Source organism: Stegodyphus dumicola, chromosome 1 (genome assembly GCF_044657685.1).
Source record: "Stegodyphus dumicola isolate Sdum_Otavi_A_Nest chromosome 1, ASM4465768v1".
In the NCBI taxonomy this organism is placed as follows: Eukaryota; Metazoa; Arthropoda; class Arachnida; order Araneae; family Eresidae; genus Stegodyphus; species Stegodyphus dumicola.
The window spans coordinates 133588837-133613427 of NC_140768.1; the positions used below are offsets into that span (position 1 = coordinate 133588837).

Consider the following 24591-nt stretch of genomic DNA (forward strand, 5'->3'; position numbering starts at 1 on the left):
ACATTAATTTCAAGAGGCCTAGAGGGCGTATATTCTGTTATTTTAGGAACCACCAAAAATTTTTAACTTAAATCGAAACTCTTGTCTCTATTTAAAATAGTTGCACTAACTCTACGTTTTATATTCAAAGACAAATTATTTATTTCTGAAACAGAAATGTTAGTCTTTTCTCCCTTTAATTGAAGCAAATCTGATAACCTTTTGCTCATAAAATCTGAATTAGCGTCTACACCTAACAAACCTCTAACCTTAAAAAAGTTACCCAATTCATCTTTAATTAAACAAACAAAAGTGCTGAGTAAGACAGCTTTTAATTCCTTCGCGAGATTGCACGTTGTTGATAATAAATTTTGATCAGTACTCGTTTTAGCTTGCAGAGATTCAAATGATGGAGTCGAAGCGTCCAAATTCGAAGGAATATTTTTATTTTCATGACTCACCACCTGCGCAACTATGTCTTTGTTTACTTTTTGTTCGCGATGGAATTGAAGAGTCACGTGATGTTTCTTTTTGCAAATACCGCAAGAGAATTTATTGCTGCAATTAATCACCTTATGATTTCCTAAACAGTTGAAACATAGCTGTTTCGATTTCACTAGCCCAACTCTATCGCTAACTGTCATGTTTTTATAAACAGCGTATTTGTACAAAGGATGAATTTCATTGCATGATAAAATACATTTCGAATTTTTACATCAGTTAGAAAAACCTTTGACATATTTTTAGGATAACTTTTTTTATTACTCAACCTAGAATTATCCACTACAGTTTTTCCCTTTGATGTATAATATAAATCTATCTCCTTCGCCAATTCTACAGGTTTAAACCAAGAATTTCCTTGCCTTACATTTATAAAACACATAACTTCTTTATCAAGTGTTTGGCATATTTTATCAGAAGCCATTAATTGTTTTAATGTTTCAAAGTCATTTACCTTTCTCAGTTTCAAATAATAATCCCAACTCGTGGTTAATCTAGACGCGAACTGCACATAAGTTTCATTCGTCATTTGTTGTGTCTTCCTAAAATTTTCTAAACAAATTTGGGGGATGGTTCGAATTCTCTTAGCACCATTTCTTTAACTCCTAATTCCCTTCTTTTTAATCTCCTAATTCGTCGTCTTTAATGTATGTAATAACATTTGTGGCTTTATCTCCCAACAAATTTAGAAGAATTTCCGATTTAAATTTCTCTGGAACACTTTTTTAAATGAACGCCCTTTCTAACGATGAAAAGAAATAACCCCAACCTTCCGGTCTAATTGGAATTTTAGTTGTTAATGTGCGTATACGTTTAATAAGAGAGTCAAAAGATTCTACATTTTTTCTTTTCTCATATTCTATGAGGTTTTCACTCTTTGATTCTGCTCGAAACTTCGCGAGTTCTAGTTCCGATTTCGCTCGTTCCGTTTTCAATTTCTCAAGTTCAAGCAATCGGCTCTCGTCACTTTTTCTTTCGTTGATAATATTATTAGCTATACCTTCAACTAATACAGAATTCTTCTTATAGCTTTCACTGTTTTTTTCTTTATATCAGTTAAATCTGATATAGTTTTCGCTTCTGAAATGTCTAAATTCAGCTCTACAGCAATACGCTGATAATCTTCTTCTTTTGCACTTTTAAACATTTTGAATCTACTTTTTCAATTACACAGTTATTATAATTAAGACCACGTACCTTCTATTTAAGAGTAATCCACTAGTTTTCCTTCCACGACACTTGTCTTCTGACTTTGACACACAATTCGAACTCAAGCTCGGTAAGGACCAACAATGGGTCCGTCAATAGCTCAGTAAAACTCATAATTAAATAAAACACTTTACACAAAAACTCAAAAATGGACTGTATACTGAAACAGCCGCATAGTTAGTTCACATCTCTCGGCGGCGTCTCAGAACACACTACGACTCAATACAAGTGGCCGCAAGGTGGCGCTATAAAAACATCAGCGTCATCCTTTTAGAACACAAATATTACATATTTTTCACAGATGGCGCCTTTGGCGTCAACAACTGTATTCAGAAAAACAGTAAATACTTGAAAAGTTAAGCACTTGTCCAACAAAACTGAAATTCGGCAAAAGAAGCGAGAAAACTTTCCATAATCACAACTATATATCTTCCAAATTTATGACATTAATAACTTAGTTACATAGGTGCGGAATTTTTTTCCTCTCAGCTTTCCTTCGTGGAGGGATGAGAATCATTTCTGGTTAATAATCGGGAAGTCCGGAGTCGAATCTCAGTTGAATCTGAAAGGAGGGGGGAACTCTAATGACTCTATACGTGGAGTCTGAACTAAATTTTAATGGACAATAATTCGTCACTCTCTGGATTTGGCGAATGGATTTTCTCTTACTCTGTTGCCTATTAAATGAGGGGGGATATGAGTGATTTTCTCCTTTCTTATTGCATGCCTTCGTGTTGTAAATGGAAATGCGTTCAACAAGAAGTTTGGAGGTCCGATGTTCGAATTCTGATGAGAGCATTGTTGATTTTTTATGTTTCCTGCTCTGAAATAAATTCGATGGCTCTCCACTTTTACTCGGAACAGTTGAAAGAGTATGCCTTTTTATAATGAATAACTAGAAACCTCTCATAACGTCCACTTTTAAAAATGGACAGCATTTCTGGCAATATAAATGGACAGTAGTATTTCATATCACCGTTGTTAACAGAACGATCATCTTCACAGATCGATGTCATTTGGAGCCGTGAGGTCTGTTTGAGTGTAACATAAGAGTAATTGTAATATAAGAGGAATTAAGATTAAGTTTCAAACAAAATGCCCGGCCCCAAGTCACAAAAAATGTCTTATACCACACTGGCTTGGGAAAAGCTGGTCATTCTATTCTGATGCTAACTCCAGTACCTACAAATCTATGAAGATAGATTGAAATTCGACGATTTTTATCTGAAATTTTTTTAAACGCAATAGAACTGAATTCGTAATATAAACTAACAAAGGAAAAGAAAAAGTAGCGAGATAAAATCTGAACCATTATTTTAAATTTTCGTTGAAGAGAAAACTGAAATAAATTAAAGTTAATACTAGTTGCGAAATGACATGAATAATTTTGACGCTTTTTTTCTTGCACCTTGATAACTGCTAATTTTTTAGGTAGTTCAGACTGATTTAACTAGAACTTATTCCAGATGATAGGAATACGTTTTAAATTCGATTGCGTGACACCTCTTCTGGATTCGCATCGAATTTTCTTTCATTATATCAGTAGATTTAAAATGGTTAATCAAAGAAAACGCAGTTTCAAGCATGGAATCAAATACGAAAGCATAGTTTCAACCATGGAAATAAATTAAAAGTCAAACTGTGCAATACCAGATAAAAACGAAACTTAACAGCTTTTGTTGATGTTTTGGCCAAAAATTAACGGGCAACAGCACTGTAATGTTCATGATATGATTAACACTATAATCATTCTTATAAAATAAAAGGTAAAAGGACTTACCTTTTAATCGATCTTCTTTCTAAACCAAAGGCATATCCGGGAATGTTTATTTCATTCATCGATGCACTACTCACAGAAAGAGAGAGGCTTCTAAGATAATAATATATTTTATTTACAATCACATCACTAAACTGAAATATATATGTATAACACAGAAGATAAGGATTACATGTTTCACTCAAACGTCCATCACGAGTTCTCAAAGTTCAGTTAAAAAAGTTCTGTTTTCAGTTTTTGCTGCGCGCACGCGCAAATCACGTGGTTGTCGGTGAGAGTTTCAACATACTCCCACCTTTAAATTTGCTGAAAAATCAAATTCAAAACTGTAACCTTTGAACAGGCTTTACCATTCGACCACTTCTTGTAGTCATCGATGGAATCTTTTCGCTATTAAGATCTTCAGGCAAGTCATTACGAATATCAGGATCGCAGTAAGTCTCTGGTTCATCAGAAGAGCTGCTTGCCACATTTATAAATCTAGACTGTTCATCTGATGATGTTATCTCCAAAGGATACAAACGCTTGGTTGGTCGCAAAACTTCTCTAAGCTTAGTCTTGATCTTAACTAAACGCACATGTCTATCTCGAGATTTGAAAATCTCGGTTACTTTCGCCAAAAACCAGTCTGTTCGCTTCTTATTATCATCGGACACTAAAACAAGATCTCCTATTTTCAGAGGTTGTGAAGCTTTTACATGTTCATAATTTTGCCGTAACTGTCCGAGATATTCGGTTCAAAATCTTTTGTAATCTTGTAAAATCGTAGATCTTGTAAAAGTTTTTGTCGATAAATAAGCCTCTTGTTTAAAGATTTCGCATCTATATTATCCATATCAGGAACTCCAATTTGTCGAATCTCATGGAGAAACATGGAAGGTGTGATCGGAGATAAATCTTCAACATCTTCCGAGACATACGTCAATGGACGATTATTCATTATTGCTTCACAGTCACACAAAATTGTTATCATTTCTTCATAATTCAGAGATGATCGTCCTAAAACTTTGCGAAGGATTCTTTTCAGGACTCCTATTAATCGCTCCCACCATCCTCCCCACCAGGGAGCTGATGGCGGAAGAAATTTCCATGTGATCCTGTGGATACTAGCTTGTTCTAAGATTTTATCCCAATTTAAGCTTGTGAGTAATCTATCACTTCCTTTGAAATTCGTTCCATTCTCGAAATAGATGGTGTGGAGTCTTCCACGTCTAGCAATGAAACGTCTCAGCGCTTGCAGAAAACTTTCAGTTGATCAGCGAGAAAATCAATTCCAAATGTACTGCGCGAAAAACAGCACAGGTAAAAATCACTATCCATGATTTTTGATTTCCCTTCAATATCAACGGTCCAATCAAGTCAACACCTACAATCTCAAAGACTGTTGCTTCTCTTACTCGGTCTTCAGGAAGAGGAGCTATGGGTGTTTTCGAAGAACTAGTATCGAACCTCTGACATACAACACAGCTTCTTATGACTTTCTTGACAATCTTTCGTGTTTTCAAAATCCAATATTGTTCTCGTAAAGCGGATATTAAAAATTGTACTCCTGCATGATTGTTCATTTCATGTTTAGTTCTAATTAATTATACTACAATAGGTTGATCTGAAAGAAAGAATAAAAGGAAATCGAAAATTTTCTGTATCATCTCTTCTCAGAATTCTGGTTTTAACCCTAAGGATTCCGTTAGAATCAGTCACTGGTTGAAGTACACGTAATCTTTTGTCATCTAATCCAAAAAATGATTCGCTCTGCACTAATCTCAAAAGAGTTAATTCGGCTCCTTTAATTTCTTCCGCTGTAATTGTTCCAAAAGTTCTTTCATTAGGACTTAGTCTGACATTTTTAACAAAACGGAAGATCCAAGATATTATCTTTAGAATGGTATTGTACGAAGAAATCTTATCAAAATTAACTTCACTCATAGCATTCGAATTAACTGCAGAAATTATTGTCTTCTTTCTTTCAGCATTTATAATGTCAAAATTCGGTACAATTTCAGAGGTAGGCCATTTTTATGGATCATTTCTCAACCAATCGGGACCCTCCCAACATTTCGATTTGACTAAGGTTTCCGGACTGCATCCTCGGGAAGCGTAATGGCAGACCGCACATTGAGTTGAACAGTGTTAAGCGAATTTCGCTTACTGCGCATGCTTAATGGTGTACCTTTCGCGCGGGGAGAAATATTGGCGACTTAAAGCAACCCTACGCTAGCTTATTCGTGATCTCCATGGCTGTCGAGTGTGATCGAGTGATGTTTACAATTGCAATGTTGTGGAACTTTGTTTATTAGTTATTTTAACGTCCATACCTATTGCACTTGCTTATTTTTCTAATATATGTGTCATTTTAATTTGTCTAACAGTGCATTTAATAATTGTTAACATATATTGTGCTTAATAATTCGTTATTTAGATGTCATTTTTTTACATGTTATAATTCTCAGTAATGTAAACTTGATTTTCCCGCTTAGTTTGTTAACGTATATTCGAGCTTTTATTTTCTTATTTCAAAGAATTAAATAAACAGCATTAAGGAATTGTAAAATTTCTTCAATGTTATTTACAAACATTTGCTATATTCTTTACGTATGTCCGTGTTTCTTTACGTATGTACGAATGGAACGTATGGTAAATTCTGAATTGTTTTTATTCCTTAAAAGTATAATGAATAAATTTTCAACTAATATATTCTAAATTTCAGTCTTTTTCTGAGCGAAAATTCGTACAGTTCCAATGTAAAGTGCAGAATTTCATAAGTATAACATCTTACACTTTGAATGCAAACACTGCTTCACATTATTTCATAATGATTATTTACATCTCCTCCGTCTAGGCCTGTATCAATTTTTTCATCAGGTTATTTATCAATAACTCCTGGTAGAATTAGAAATATATTATTAGAAAAGATTTTTCCTGTATCATCTGCAAGGAACAGAAATTTAAAGCGATGAATTATTGGAATGAATTTTAGTCAGTATTTGAAGTTATTTAGAATTCCACTGCAGTAGAAAATATGTTATTTAGATTTCTGTTGCATTAAAAATTATTTAAAAGCTGCGTAGAAATATTATTTTGAAATGTAAAAATTTTAAGTAGCAAAATTAAAACTATTTAAAAAGTAGCTATTGTCATTGATGATAGATTAATTGACTTGTCAAGGGAAATAAACAAAGACTTCAGTACATAAACAATATATTTTTTTTATTCTGGGGGGTGAACATTGTTATTAATGGTGATATAATCAAATAAATAACAAAGAATCTGCAAGTGAAACATATTTTACCATTTCTTTGAATTTAGATATTTTTCCGAATATTCCAAGCATTTAAAAGAAATATATTTCACAATATTTTATATATTTTGTAACTGTGAATGTATTCATAGTTCTGGAAGTTCTCAATATCTGCAGAAACACATATTTCGGTCTGTGATTTAGCTGGCTTAGTAAATTAAGAAATATTTTTTTCTTTAATATTAACAAATGATTTTATATTAATAAGAAATTGGTACATTTGTAATTCTCCCCCCCCCAAATTCTTTAAGACTGGCAAATACGTACATAAATTTGATTCCCCCCCCCACAGTATGTGTGACGAGTACGTTCCATTAGACTTTGTGATTATTTTGTAACAGCTCTACTTATTGCCAAAATTGGGTCTTTATGCATATATATATATATAATGCATACAACATGCATGCAAAGTTATGATAACTGTTAATATATCATAATTGACTAAACATTACGAATACTGTTTCTCTTTCAAGATATGTACTTTCAAATGTTTACATAACAACTTCTGTATTTATTTAGAAAAAATTCTACTGATAAAATACCACACACAGAAATATTTTTAAAATGGTGTTTAAGAATGCTGTTGATTTTTCAGAGACACAGTAACAATTTAACTGGTTGTAACCTTAACAGAGCAGAGATGTCAAACAGAAAAAGAAATGCCATTAGAAATGCTCAAATGCCAAATTAAAATATTTGATCATAAAACAAAACTTATTTTCGAACTTGAAGATTGATTATCAAGGATAAGTTAATGTTTAATAAAAGAATTTCATGAAAACAACCTAAATTTGAAATACAATGAAAATAGTAGATTTTATTTTACCAAAATAGCTTAGTACAATGATTTTGTCAATGTATTCTTTATGTTTATTTATGGGAAATTAACAGAATGTAACCTATGTTATGAATATAAAGGTAATTTTTATTTTTAACTCTCGCTAATTAAATATAAAACATTTACAAAAATTTGAATATTTGGTGTAATATTCGATTTTTCATTATTAAGATTAAATGCCCTTTCCACCGATTACTTTTCTTGATTTAATAAATCTCCTTTTGGTCTTTCTTACACCTTATACGAGTTTCACCCACTTTGGTAATATATACTGTGTAAGAACTCTGCAAAACTTAAAGCGACTTCTCATTATGTTTTGGAAATTACAACAGAGGTTTGGAATTGGTGTAAAAAAACCCTTTTATAGACTGAGACAAATTAACAGAGTGCACAGCTTGTTCATACAGAATCAGCCAGCATTTATGGCGTAAATCAAAAGTAACGAAATGAATTCAAATAAATAAATTTTAGTTAGTCCGAAGGCTACACAGAAAGAAACTGCACAAATTGTCTCAGGCCTAATATTGTAGTATGATATTCAAATAGATTCTACCATCTAAAATCTCTTCTTTCAATACTACTACTTTCTACCTCATTCGAATACACTCAAAATTAGCATTCTGGCAGGAAAATGGAAGGAAAGACAGAAAAGCTAATTATCATAAAATAGCTGGTTAATAAAAATAAATGAAAACTCTACAACCTCAATTCACTATTTTAATTTAGCCATTTTTATTTTTATGCAGCCTTTATATCGAAGTATGCATTTGTTTTGGTGTCAATAAACGTCTTTCATTTTTTACCCGATTACACAACATCACATGCAACAGCTGTAAATATGAAAAACACATGCATATATCCAGCAGCATGCTAATTTCTTTTGAATATATGGTGTCTGTCATCTATAAAAGGAAACTGTAAATTCAAAATATAAGATGTGAACATAGGTCTCCTGTTGGTTAATATAAGAAAGTCACACTTTCTGGTATTACTGTTATTTTTTATTATTTGTAGGACCTAAGGTCCTACAAATAATAAAAAATAATAATTAAAAACAAACACTGTGTAGAGAGTAAAAAGCATAACGCAGAAACTTGTTGAAAAATTAACATGTATATCACTTTGCCCGAGTGTTATGGTCAGAATCCCATTCTGTATAATAATATATGCATTTGACATTATTAGGTATTGCTAATTAAATTAACATTTAAATACTTCAATGAAATATTAAGAAAATGAAAAAAGTTATGAATACTGCTTACTGTATGATATTTTTAAAAGTGAGCTAATTAATAAACAAAGAGCAAAATATATAGTTCCATATTCCTTACGCTGAAGTCTACTTCATGCTTATTATATCATCATTAGTTATGAGGGCAGAACATTTGTGGTCTTCACCTTGCAAAATCATGAGGAACATTTTAATAATATACGAAAATTTCATATAATGGCCAGTAGCTGAACTGAATGAAATGAGTATTTTAAATTCACTAGAAATTTAGGGTTGTGTAATGTTTAAATATTTCAAGTTTAAGAGGAAACTATTTAAAATGTCTTCGTTTTTGGGGGTGGGTTGCTTTAACTGCTTTTGGGCTACAGATTTCAGCCATATAATCTCATAAATAGCATTTAAAGATTAATTTTTTAACCCAGGCAGATCATATTTCCTCATATGAAATTATTGTTCAAAATTTATTCACTGCCTTACTTATTCATTACACACAATATATTCAAATAATAATTAATCATATATTAATACAATATTCAAATACTAATAATTAAATCCTTAAAAAATGTTCCTCCATTAAAAGGAAAAACATTTTAAAATGTCCAATTGAGCAGTATTTGTTTTACCTCAAAATATGTCACTATTGTATTATTTTACAAATTCGTTATTAATACATGAATTAAGTAAACTCAAGTATTATTTAGAATTGAGGATTAGTGATATGGGATGTTTAGAATGTTCAGGGTTTTATGGAAAAGTACTACTGAATGGTAAAATTGTTCATTAAAATTCGAATACAATAATTCAATGATTTAATATACACATATAATTAATATGCACAACAAACAATTATTGTATGAAATGCATGACAGAGCAAGAATGAAAACATAAGCTGCAAAATAAACAGAATACAGGAAAACTCACATAAATTTACAATAATATGAAACAATTAAGTGTTATGAGTAATAATATTACTCAGATTTTTCTTTATAGTTAAATCTTCATTTTCATTGCTCTTTTAATATCTTGTCTTGGTGGTTGGCCTGCACGCATTCTTTAAGCGATAATCTCTGTGGCACTTCATCAAACCCTAAATTGTTGAAACAAACATTACCAAATGCTAACTTGTAATGACATTAATTCATGCATCATAACAAATACACAATGAATATTAAGAAAATGTTAATGTACAATATTTCTTGTTTCAGTAGTATCAATTCTTGAAATATCATAAAAGAGGAATTAGACATTTTTGATTAAACATTCAATTATACATCTATCAATTTCAGTGTTATAGTGTGGCACCAGGGTAACTGTGAGACACACTAATCCCCTCGAAGATTTCTGATTTACAAAATAATTTTGGCAGTAACTTGTAAAGGTTAAAAAAATATTATCAAAAAGATACAATTCTTAAGTAATTACGTATATTTTGCAGAAATACTTCGGAACTGTTTGAGCTGGTATTCATGAGAATCCTTGAGTAATTTTTTGAATGCAGAATAGTTTAACTGAGAAACAACAGAATGCAGACAAATTATATCCCTAAGTGTTCTTCACATTTCACTTTCTAATGCATGCACAATAGCATTAATTAAGAATTTAATAAAAACATTAAAAATAATTACATGAAGCAAGATCTCTAAAATTTCAAAATTGCATATAATTAAAATCTAGTTTAATATCTGCAATACATTTTTAACTCGTGATATTTTCATAAATTTAACTTTACAATCTAAAACTAATTACAATAAAGCATACTTTATGACAAAAGAATATGAACTTCCAGATAATGTGTATCATTTAGTCTGAGATTAAAAACTATGCTAGGAAACATTCTGGAAAACCACATTTAATACGTTTTATAAATATATATTTCCTAGATAATCTCATCAAAATTATTAAATATTCATCAATCTTTTGATCGTCAGTTTCTGTTACCAGCCAGTAAGGTAGAATGTATTCACCAAGACACAAAGAATATGTATTACATACATGTAAAATATAGAAAATACAGTGGCTTTGCTCTGCGCGAGCATGCAACCTATAATTAATTTACTGCAGTTTCAGGATCTTACCCTAGACCAGTACTTTCGAAAACATTCCGGCATGTTATATAACCACTAGTACACATACTGAATACAGTAAGACCCCGCTTAACGCGGGGGATACGTTCCATCGAAGTAGAGCGTAATGCGAAACAGCGCTAAGCGAGGCTATCTTAACATGTAAATAATGGGGTTAGGGGAAGACGGATAAAAAATGGTTAGGCATTAAATTTAATAATGTTTTTTTTTAATAAAAATAAAATAAAACATTTATTTCTTACAAAAATAAAAACAATATAAACGCATATACTTTTAAAAACAAATAAAATTCTCAGTCAGATCATTCAGTCTATTCTGGGTTTCCAATTTTCTGCCTTTTTGTTAAGAAGGCATTATGATAGATTGGCTTAATGGCATATTGCGTTCAATTTCGTCGTCAATCCATATAGACAGTCGTTTTTCCATTTCCTCTATAATGTTATTTCTAGAACGGGTAATTCTAGTTGCAGAGCTTGACGTAGTTGCAGTTGCCGATGACAGTATTTTTTCTTTATTCTTAAGAATTGTCCTTATTGTTGAAGTTGCCAAAATCAATGCAGCGCTAATTTGAGATTGACGTTCACCAGAATCTAATCTTCTAATCACTTGCATTTGATTTTCCAGTGAAATGATTTTTCTGGTTACTTTCTTTTCTTGTTTTTTATTATCACCCATGATAAAAACTAAAGATCATAATATTTGTCACTGTATTAATCGTTATAGTATTATACAAATTTAAACTTACAATAATGTCAACAAATGTTTCAAATGATAAAAATGCGTCCACCAAGCAAGAAACACAACTACACTGTTTCGGATATGTTATTTGGAAACCTAGCGCTGCGCGCAATTTCGGAGAATCCTCGAGTTGAAATAAAAGAGCGCTAAACCGAAACAGCGCTAAACGAAACAGCGTTAAGCGGGGTCTTATTACTGTATGTGCCATTTTTCGTCAGACTGCTTTCTTCTACCGCTGCTACAAGACCTTGCAGCTGCTCCTCTCATCTTGTTCTTTCCTTTGTTAAAGCAGATATGACATACAGTCTAAATTTAATCTTACTTAGTTTAAATCAATATTGAATATATAATTTTGAGAATTTCATCTAAAGGCAAAATGATCTGCTGAGAGAATTGAATAAAGATGTGGGATCTAAAAAGCTAAATCCTTCTTTGTCGTCATTTTTCAACCCTCTACCCAGCTATAACAATGCCCGGCCTATGATGTAGTTATATTGTCAAGCTTTGGTTATTCCTGTGCCTGCCAAAATATTACATATATACGTATGAAAATTATTAATATAAGCTACATAATGTAATATACTACGATTGTTTTGTCACAGTAATTACAATAAAAGTCTGAAATATTGCCGTGTCTTGCAAAATATCAACTAAATCTGTACACAAGATACGAAATACCAACTAAATCTATATGCAAGAATTTTCCATTAAAAATTTCTGTGCAGACCTGATGATCATTATATATACTGCTCTTTGTATAATGTACTGAACTGTAAAGCTCCATGTATACAAAACATTTCAAGGCACTCGATATTTATTCTGTTGCAGAAGCAGACTGTTTATTTTCAATATATATAATAATAAGCAAAAATGATACGTCACAAATCTTTCAGTTCTATAATTTTTATATCTAATATACAGTGCACTATTATGCTAATAAGCAATCTTTATTCTTAAATCCTTGCATTATATGTTGGTGATTATGGGTGATCTATTATTCATCTGTTTTCTTATCTGTCATGGCGACTACACTAAGTCTGTTAAAGCTCAAATGTATGCCTGTCTCCTGTAATTTTAAAGAAATATTTGAAGGAAAGATAGGTTAAATTACTTAATAATTATACGTTCTTTGCCTGTGTGTTTACAGTCAAACATAATATTCAACAACTAGTATGCTTGAAAATGCCCAAGTGGGATTTGAATGGCTTCAATAACATATACTGGAAAATTAGATAAAAGTATTATAAAAATATTGCGCCCATTTAGATGGCTTAAATAATAGTTGTGTAATAAAAGGTATGTTATTAACCTTTTACCTTCTATCATTTTAGGTATGATTTTAACTAATTAATTTTTTTATTTTATCTCTTTGACCTTTAAAATGAAGAGGTAATGTTTCTAGTTGATATTATGTGAAAACCTGAAAAGCAAACAAAAACTACACTAAATCTAAAAATGTTTCCAAATTTCACACATCTGCAAGAAACTAATAAGGTCAACAATGCCTGATTAACTGAATTTGTTGGCAGATGATGATTCAAATCTGAATATAGAAGACATGTAAACAGTATAAAAGCATACCAAATTTATATCAGTGTACGAGTTATCATATGTGTGAATGAGTGCTTACTATAAAATTAAGTACAAGTCTTACTCTGAACTACTTAGTATGCTTATACACTAATTTTTGCATTTTCTAAATTCATATTTTTAATTAGCATTATTACAAAATTAAATAATGTCTGTCATAATTGTAACTGAAACAATTGTATTTGAAATTTCACCTCTTTCATAATAACCACAATTGCCTAGTACATATTCATTAGCAAAGCATACAGTTAAGTGCTTCACAGTATTATTAACAGTAAGGATGCTATCACACGTCGGTTTGTTTCGGAAGAACAACAGTTTGGAACAATTTTTCTGCTTTGTCACAACAGCCAACTATCATAGATCACTTTGGGGTTAACATGGGAAACTGGTTCCCCATTACAAACAAGCTGATAGCTGATTGATTGAAAGCGAACAACTTGGAAAGGAAGGAAAAAGTTGCATGTCTTTCTTTCAATAGTAAACCAGGCAGAAAAATTGTCCGAAACAAGTTGTTCATGTGAAACAAATGCCGTGTGATAAGGGTCTCAGACATCATTACTTACATCTAACATTTCACTTCCAGAAACAAAGGTCAAAATTTTTCAGCAGCCATTCACTGTGCCAATGCCTGAAATTAAAATCATTTTATAAAAATCTTTAAAAGGATGATTCAAGTATTAAAAAAATTTTAGATCATAACTTGGTCATACACACAAAATATATTATTTTTATACTAATAAAATAATATGTTGTTCAGTGCTGAATGAATTATTTAACAATAGGAGATGGTCAATGGTTGTGAAACCCCATCATAATAATAAAAGAATTTATAAAAAAATGAAATAAGGGGTTTTATTTTTATTTTATTTAAATTTTACTATTTAGTTAAGAATAATTATCCTACTAACTTTAATTCATATATTCAACTCTGAAACACACTTTCTACAACTTATCTTTGGCTACTATAGTATGTGTAGTCAGCTTGACAGATGCAGTCAGCAAATGATGATTGACAGTCATAATTGTTATCTTGTCTTCCTCGTACATGTGCAGTACATGTACATGTTTTCCTACAACTTGCATGATGGCATACATATTTTTTCACTGCAGAAATATACAATTTTATGAAGAACTAATTTGCAATAATATATAGCATACATGAAAACAATCCAAGCATACTTTATATTAAAGTGCAATGTTACGTAATCATTGATATAAATTACATAAATCAAAATATACTTTATTGTTGACTTTACTATTACTTTAGGATTATTAAAAATCATCATCAATTCCTACATGCTGTACATTCATCTGCCTTTTAAAAATAGAGCTTGTTACATTTAATATTTCAACAGGTTTTTCTATTCAATAGATATTTGATAATATAAGGAGTTAAGTAAATTTGAACTAATTATATTTTATTTTTACCAATTGTTTACAGTTATACCACAATTCAATATATTACGAGTTCATTACATTATTTTATATCATATTAACTTCAACCAAAACATTTCAACACATTTTGAGATAAAAGACTCAAGTACCTTGCATCAGTTTTAGCTGTAATAAAATTACGCTTTACATACTAATAACTTTCTTGAAGTTTCTCGAAAATGATGTTTCTTTTCGAAAAAATTAAAACAGTAAGGAAACAAATTATTTCTTAAAACTTCTTAATGTTACATTATATAGAAATTTAGGAAATGTTAATGAACTGTATATGTGTTAAAATATAACATATCACATATTGCACATATAACATATCAAATTTACTGAAATGCGAAAATATATACATACCTGAAAGCAATCTTGCAATAGCATTTGGTTTCAAGCTCTTGCGCTATCCACTGGGGCATCTGCATTTACGCTGACTTCCTTTACCCATTTTTTGCCCTCTTCAATCGAATTTAAACTTGATCGTATTGTTCAACTTTCCAGTTGTTTGAGCAGTACAAGAAAAATATCTAATTTTACACAGTAATTACTTTACATTGCACATATACTCTACGAAGATTTAAACGCCAGATTTGTTTACAATCAGATGGCGGTACCATTACCATATACCGTATTTATCCTCTTTTCAAATCGCGCCAACATAGTACTTACGCCAAATTTTTTTCTGGACATGCGCAGTATGCGACATCTCAATGTGCGGTCTGCCATTACGCCCTCGGGAAGGGAGGTCCGCTGGATTTAGCGTTTCAGGAATATAATTCCATTCGTTTGGATTACTTAGAGTACGCATTTCTTTCACTCTATTGTGAACGAAAACGGCCCAGTTTTCATTCCTTTTTATCCAAAATAATGCATCCATAGAATCACTCCAACAAAAAATAGGCAAACTTTCTAGTCTCAAATCTTCCTTAACACGATGTGCCAGTCTAGCACCAATCGTACAAGCTAAGAGCTCTAGTCGTGGTATGGAAATCGGCTTGATAGGTGCCACTCTGGATCGAGCTGAGATGAGTTGACATGTAACGGAATTTTCATTACAGCTTCGCATAAATATGCATGTGGCATAAGTAGATTTACTCGCGTCACAAAACACGTGTAAAGATAAATCGGAAATTCTTTCGGAGTCAGCAAAAATTCTTCTGGGTATAGCTATTTTTTCCAAATTGTGCAATTTATTTTTCCAACTTTCGAATTTGTCAGAAATGCTTCTAGGTAAATTGTTATCCCATGAAATCTTCTGTTTCCAGCATTCTTGAAGCATTAGCTTAGGAATCAGAGTAACAGGAGCTGTAAACCCAATCGGGTCAAAAGTCCTGTGTACTATTGACAATATATTCCTTTTGCTAACAGGCTGTTTCACAGAACTATCTTTAAAGTCACAGGACAAGGTGTCATTTGATAAATTCCATTTCAACTCCAGAACTGATACGGTTTTATCGGAGTCTTCATTGCAAGGATTTCCTTTTAAAGTTTCACCGCTAGGTTCATTGTAACACCATCCCCTTAAATCAAATTTAGTAGTCGACATAATTTCCTTCGACACATTAATGAAAGTGTTTAGTTCTTCAATAGTATCAACGCTGGCCACACAACTGTCGACGTACATTGACTCACTTAATTTCTTAGCTACCTCTTGTTGATGTTTAGGAACATTCTCGAGATGATAATTCAGTGTGGCGGCGAGAAAAAAAGGACTGGCATTAACGTCAAACACAACGCGCTTATGTCGATATATTTTCAATTTTTCGGAATCTCCTTCTTCCCACCAGAGAAATCTAAGAAAGTCTCTATCTCGAGGAGAGACACCTATTTCCAAAAAGGCCTTACGTATATCTGAGATAACCCCGTATTTACCTAGGCGAAATCTGTTTAAAATACTCGGTATTAATTCCAAATAATTTGGGCCCTTTTCTAAGGACACACCATTCCTTTCCTTCGCTGAGGCATCGAACACAGGTCTAATCTTTGTGGTTGAACTTTCCTTAATTACAACCCTATGTGGTAGGTAATGACAATTTTCGGTTTTCTTATCTTCAACAGATTCTATAATACCTTCTTCAGTCCATTCGTTAAAAATATTTTCATACTCTTTTAGACAGTTTTTTGACTGAAGATTTTTGACGCAGGATTTTAACCTTTTCTCTGCTAATAATCTGTTGTCAGGTAAAACCTCATGCCCTTCTAACCAAGAAAGAGAGACCTGATATCTACCCTCACTATCTCTCTTTAATGACTGACGAAAATATGTTTTAGCGATTTCATCAATTTTCTTTCTTGTGTGGGTTGTAGCAGGATCCGTTATTCTTAACGAGTCAAGACACCATAAATCCGAAATTTTAGCATCATTAACATGAAGTGACAATACAGTTTTCGTATTGTCAGAGAACTCACGCTTTTCAGTTTTCCCCATCATTGTCCATCCTAACCTAGTGCGTACGCATGATAACCCACATTTTAGTTGTCTAACCTTCCCTGTTAGAAGCTTTCCTGCCACATCTGCACCTAAAAGAACATGAATTTCTAAAGGTGATTTTTCATACATCAAATCCACAGATTTATTCTGCATGTCAGTTAAATAAATTCCATGTTTTCGCAGTTCAGTAAGATATGTATCTCAACGAATTTGAGGAATGTCAGTACATATTTTATACTGATTCAAAACCTGAAAATTACAGTGATAATCACCTTTAAGACTACTCAATCTAATTAAATATTTACTATGAGTTTCTTTCTTTTCAATTCCTCCGACAAACCATGGATCAATTCTTCTTTACCACTTGTTTTATAATTCATTATACTAACTGCATACTTCGAAATCTAGGATCGCTGGGAACCACTATCTATTAAAATTCTCACATATTTTTCGATTCCATCCCCACGAAGTTTTACTACTAAAGTTTGCAAATTTACTAACTGCATGCAAGATTTATTTGTCAGAACACTGTCTTTTTTTATTATTTTCATCCCCAATAACGTCTGTAGAATTATTTCCGTGAGAGTTACACATTACTGAAAAATGAGCTTTGCCGCATCTGGAACATTTAACTTTGGTCTTGCATAAGCAGGAAATATGGTTCTGTTTCAAACATTTAAAACAGAATCCGTGATTCAGCAATTTTTGCTTTTCTTCATCTAAGGTTAAACGACTCGCATTCCGACATTCAGAACTTTCATGATCTGAATCGCAAAATATGCTGTTCGAATGTTTATAATTTTGATTCTCATTTGTAGTTCGAATGTTTATAATTTTGATTCTCATTTGTAGATAGCAACTGCGAGGCAGACGATACATCTGGTACCCGTTTATCATGCCAAGTTGACAGCTTGCTTTCGCGTTTTGTTTGTCGGGGGGGAGGGGGGGAGAAATTGACGCCGCTTCTTTCGATTGCAAAGCTGTTTTTTCCCGTGCAATGAATTGCTGAGAAAGAAATTTTACTAGGTGATTCAAATCGTAATTTGATTTTCGAAATGTTTTACTATATTCCAAAACCAAATCTGCGGGCAATGTTTTAAGCAAAATAGGTGTTAATAAAGCTCCATATGTTTCTGAGGTCATATTTAATGATTCAAGACATCGAATATGTTTTTGTATGTAATTGAATAACTTACGGAAATTTTGAATGTCATTAGAATCCTTTAGAGCAGCGGTTCCCAACCACTGTTCCGCGGCACACCAGTGTGCCGTCTGAAGCACCGTAGTGTGCCGCCGGGTCTGGGTGTCACGGTGCTGTTCGCCCGCTATAACTCCTCCCGTCACTCCCCCCGCCAGTGTCATAGGTGGTCACGGCGCTGTGCAGTGCTATAACTCTTCCCCCTGCCAATCTTGACAAGTGTCCGCCGTGTCCCCGCCCCCATGAGACGCAAGCAGACGCCTCACACAGTGTCAGAGAGACAACGGCTGCTGTGAGGAGAGAGACACTGATACTGCAGTGATGGACAAGTTTTTGAAAAGGAAAGAACTGGACTCTGAACAAAATCTGGAGCCAGATGAGAGCCCGAGTATGAGTGGGGGTCAAAAGAAAGCAAAGATGGTTAAATTCTCTGGCGCAAGGCAATATAGCGAAAGCTATATTTCAGTTGGATTTACTTTCACTGGAGATGAACACAAACCAATTCCACTGTGCGTGGTGTGTGGTGGAAAGCTAGCTAACAGTGCTATGGTCCCAAGCAAACTTAAACGCCATCTCCAAACGAAACACCCTTTGCTTCAAAACAAGAATGTGGACTATTTTGTTCGCCTGCGTGACAACATGGAGAAAAAGGCAACTTTTATGAGAAAAACAACAAAGGTAAATGAAAGAGCTCTTAAAGCTAGTTATCAAGTTGCTGAACTTATAGCCAAGACAAAAAAGTCGCACACTGTGGCAGAGACATTAATACTTCCTGCCTGCAAAGCTATTGTAGAGGAGATGCTCGGACCTGAAGCAGCAACGGAAATAGCCAAAGTCCATCTCTCAAACAACACAATTTCCAGACGTATTAATGACATGTCTGCAGACATCGAAAGTTTGGTTTTGGAAAAGATCCGTATCAGTGAGAAATTTGCATTGCAACTTGACGAGTCTACTGATATCAGTGGACATGCTCAACTCTTAGCTAATGTGCGTTTTGTTGATGGTGATGCAATTAGAGAAAACGTTTTTTTGCAAGGTATTGCCAGAAAAAACAACAGGAGAAGAAATTTTTCGGGTCACATCAGAATACCTTGAACAAGGAGGACTTAAGTGGGAAAACTGCACAAGTGTCTGCACCGATGGAGCTGCAGCCATGGTTGGGCGCACCAAAGGCTTTGTAAGCAGAGTGAAGGAAAGAAATCCAGATGTGATTATTACGCACTGTTTTTTACACCGCGAGGCCCTCGTAGCCAAGACTTTACCATCAGCCTTAGTTCATGTGTTGGATGATGTTGTGCGCATGGTAAACATTGTAAAGTCACGACCCGTGGAAAGTCGCATATTTGCAGCTTTGTGTGAGGAGATGGGAGCAAAGCATAAAACCTTGCTGTTTCATACGGAGGTCCGGTGGTTGTCGCGTGGCAAGGCCTTGGTTCGTGTGTATGAGCTGCGGGAGGAACTTAAAGTGTTTTTGACAAATGAGGGGTCAGATTACGCAAAGCAGCTTGCAAGTGATGAGTGGTGTGCAAGGCTGGCATACCTTGCAGATATATTTCATCATCTGAATGAATTGAACACCCGAATGCAAGGCCGAAATGAAAACCTGCTTACAAGTACAGATAAAATAAATGGATTCCGTTCAAAGGTGCAACTCTGGCATCAACACGTGGAAAGTGGCAATCTTGAAATGTTCACACTCACCATGCAATGGCAAGGTGTTCACACTGCTGCACTGTGTGAGATAATAGTTAAGCATTTAAAAACTCTTGAGGAGAAGTTGTCATTTTATTTCTCTTCAGTCTCCACTGAATGCCTTGACTGGGTTAGGGACCCTTATAGCTCAGCATCAGTTGTTGGAAAGGAAATGACTTTACAGGAGCAGGAGGAACTAATTGAACTGAGACAAAATCGTGGTTGTAAGCTAGGATTTGCTGATCTACCTTTGGACAGTTTTTGGTTGGATACTGCCAAGGAGTTCCCCCTTCTGGCAAACAAAGCTATTTTGACATTGCTCCCTTTTTCCACTACATATCTGTGTGAGATTAGCTTTTCAAGCATGATTGCTATGAAAACTAAATACAGAGAGAGACTGAGAACTGTTGACGAAGAGCTACGTGTGTGTCTTTCTTCGATTCCAGCCAGAATATCAGCTTTGTGTTCAACCAAACAGGCCTTGGTTTCGCACTGAAAGTATTTTATAATTTTTCACTATTCTTTTTACTTAATATTTCATAATAAAGTAATTATAAAATACTTTCTTTGTGCTTATTTGATTCCTATTCAAGAGAATTACTTTATTATAGTCAATATAGGCACAGAGTTAATTTTTTAACATTTTCTAATGGTGGTGTGCCTCGTGATTTTTTTCCCCGCGACAAGTGTGCCTTGGCCAAAAAAGGTTGGGAAACGCTGCTTTAGAGGTCTTATTTTCAGTAATTTATTTATATGGGCGTTTATCAGTACATCTTTATTTAGAAATCTTTCTGTGAGGAGTTTAACTAAAGTTTCGTAATTTTCTTCGGTTAAATCGAAACCGTCAACAGTGTTATAAGCAGTATCTCCCAAAAGGATTTCAAATAATTAAATTTGCTTATAGCGTCAAGCGTTTTGTTTTGGTGTATGGCTGATGAAAAAGTGTTCCAAAATGTCAGCCATTCGCAGCTCTCGCCATAAAACTGTGGAATCGTAAGTTTATCAAGCTTCACATTATGACTTTCGATTTTAACGTTTCCTATAATACTTTCACTTAACTGTTCAGTGCTTCTTAACACACTAAATTTTTGTTGTTCTATATTAATTTCTTTCAATTTTTTGTTAGCTTTGTTAGTATTTAAATGTAGTTATTCTTTTACGATATTCGTCAACACCGTTTAATTCCTGGTCTAGTTCCTTTATGTCTATTAATTTTTCTATATCGGCATCTATTTGTTTTAACTCGTTCGATTTTTCATTTAAGAGTTCTAAGGAAATTTCTAGTTCCTATGCATTCACTTCTGTTTTTGGTAATTCAGTTTCGATTCGGCCAATTAATTTTATAACGGCAGCCCTTATGTGGCCGCGTTTCCTTTTCAATGTATCGATGAATTCCGTCATTATTTAATATTCAATAATTCAACAAGTATCAACAATTCGCTTTCATTCGCGGCACGGGGTGCCAAAAAATGCAATGTTCATGATATGATTAACACTATAATCATTCTTATAAAATAAAAGGTAAAAGGACTTACCTTTTAATCGATCTTCTTTCTAATCCAAAGGCATATCCGGGAATGTTTATTTCATTCATCGATGCACTACTCACAGAAAGAGAGAGGCTTCTAAGATAATAAGATATTTAATTTACAATCACATCACTAAACTAAAATATATATGTATAACACAGAAGATAATGATTACATGTTTCACTCAAACGTCCATCACAAGTTCTCAAAGTTCAGTTAAAAAGTTCTGTTTTTAGTTTTTGCTGCGCGCATGCGCAAATCACGTGGTTATCGGTGAGAGTTTCAACAAGCACTGTGGGTGGGCCCATGCATTATTGTGAGGCAAATTCTGTCAGTTATCTCATCAAAATTCAGATGTTTTCAGTGAACTACTGCAAACGCCGCTACATACTAAAAAAATATTCCTTGTTAAGAGACTGGTAAGTAAGTTCAAATTATGATACCTTGACAATCAGTAAAAACCACTAATCAGTTTCTTCATTTTTGGCCGAATTTCACGTGATATTGTAGGTCTTCACTTTTCGACAGCCATTTTGAGCTGATTAAAAAAGCAGAATGGTTTATCATCGGCAATAATGCGTTTCAAGTTTCTACCGGAGAAAAAAAATCCCCTGAATTGCTAGAACACATTGTTTTTGAGAAAAATGCACCTTTTGTAGCAACCCAACGCGACGCGTAGCAAGTCCAAATTTAACTCAAATTGCTACATAGGATTCAAATGATATAGGAATTCGTTAGATGTTATATGTGATTGTTTAGTGACGCTTGCTAAGCGTCACATTTCTGACACGATTGATCTATGTCTGGCACGACTGATCTATGATTAGATGAAGTTGGTGATCTTTTAGAGCATGATTCGGCTTTGAAGCCTTCTCTACCTTTATATTAATCATCTAAACCACTCAAAAGCTCTTGTTATGGGTAAAGGTGCTGTGCTCAAAGGCCTTTGAAATATTTTAAATGGTTTTACAGCAGAAACTCCATTGCGAAAACATCCAAAAGTTTAAATGCATGTTCTTCACTCAGTTACATTCGCCATTTGGGGGGGGGGAGAAGAATAAATTTATTTATAAACGATAAGAGGAAATGATATACAAATTGTTGTCAGGTATAGACGAAAGTCATAACACCTTCTGAAAAAACTTGGCAAGCAATTTTTTACTCATAAATATTCTAAATCGGGTTTCTCAAACTGTGGATAGCGACCCCTTTGGGTGTCGCGGGAATTGCAACAAATATTTTAGAAGTTTATTAAGAAACAAATATTTTAGAAGTTTCGCCAAATATTTTAGAAGTTTTGATATTTCCTTAACTTATTATAATAATTTTACAATTACCAAATATTTTTACACAATATATTTGAAAATACACTGGTTATCATAAATTTAGGAAAAATCACAAAAATCACGATTACTGAAAAAGTTACATGTAGAATTTCATGAAACTTACCCACAATACACAACACATAGTAAGGTATAAAATAACATAAAAATAAATTACCAAACAATTATGGTATAGAAATTAGCACATGTATAAAATGAACGAATCGAATGTGTCAGTTTGCTATAGGATCAAATCAGATTACGAAATTAACTAGCAATTCCTTATCGCTTTATAGTTTTGGTCATTTCCGTTAACGTTTTATTCGCCACAATACATCCTGTAGCACACTTCGTATGCCAGTAACACAGTATTCCTATAAGCAGCAAGGAAATGCTCCAGTAGCTAAAATAAAAGTGATAACGCATCACCAGAGCTAAATAATATAAAATTAGGCTCACAAAAATTTGCTCAATTTTTTTTAACGAAATAACTTGAACATAAAATTACAAAACATGAAATTTTGTTCTGATTTATATTTTTAGGTTTAAAGATGAAACAATAGATATTTCACGTAATTTCTGAAACCGTGCATTAATACTTCTAAATTCAATACAATTTATTATTTTAAACAGTTATGTAAGGGTCTATATTAATTAAACCAGTTACAGTATTATTATTTTGACTTTACTTCTATTTTCGTGAACTCCTACAAGGATGCAAATTAGTTAAAGCATACAATAGTGGAATTCTCATGTTCGAAAAGGAAAGCTTTAGCAGCTATCGTTAGCGAGTTATTCTAAGACAGTTTCCTACTATTTACCAGAATTGCTTAACTATTTATCCGAATTGCTTAACTGGTTTTTATCTTCAAGTAACCGTAAACGCTTCATGAAAATTTCGAGTCTTGAGCAAAAGTTATTTTAGGTGTGTTCTACTTTGTATTTAGTATTTTAGTTTGAATTGAATTTGCATTGAATTTCTTACAAGCTGGGAAATTTTGAATTTCTATTGGTGTTATCAGCTTTGTATAACCATCATACTAAGGGGTTAATAATAATAATTTTATTGTAAACCTTCATTTGAGTTAATTATTTTTTAATACAAATTACCACGGGACGATTAGCGTAACTCTCTTTGCAGTTCTAGACGTTGACACTCTAAGTAATGTGGTAGCAGAATAGCTATATTTTATTTTAAATATTAAAAATATGTAATTTAAATATGTTAGTTAAGTTTATGACTTATTTCTCATTTTATTTTTACAATACTGTGTCTGTTTTTGGAGAAACTTTAAAACATTTAAATAACCTTGCTAACATAATTTACATTTAAAACAGAAAATCTTGCTAGCGTAATTTACATTTAAAACAGAAAATAAACAAAATAATATAAAAGTTTCAATAAGCGTAGAGAAGGGCAAATAGCACGTCTGAAGCTACACATATAAGCTGGAAAACTAATAACGTCATACATCAAGATAAGCCTTTTCTTTTAATTATTTTTCCTGCTTGATTATTACTCTATTTATTCTTCGGGGGGGGGCATTTTATGCACTTTAAAAAGAGCACCATCACCTTATTAACATGATATTTTTGTTGTGAGTGTTCAAGTTCGCATCTTTGAGAAATTTTTAAACTCCTTCATTAAAGTTTACTAAAAGAAAAATGAATAACAGATTTCTTTGGACGATGAAATTCAAAATAGAAGCAACAAATACAGTAACTTATAGG

General features: G+C 33.0%; 1 protein-coding gene across 3 annotated transcripts in view; it reads left to right on the plus strand.

Annotated features, from left to right (window-relative positions):
- Positions 1 to 24591, plus strand: part of LOC118179349 (organic cation transporter 1-like) — a 225317-nt gene that overhangs the window by 94002 nt on the left and 106724 nt on the right. The window lies entirely within an intron of this gene.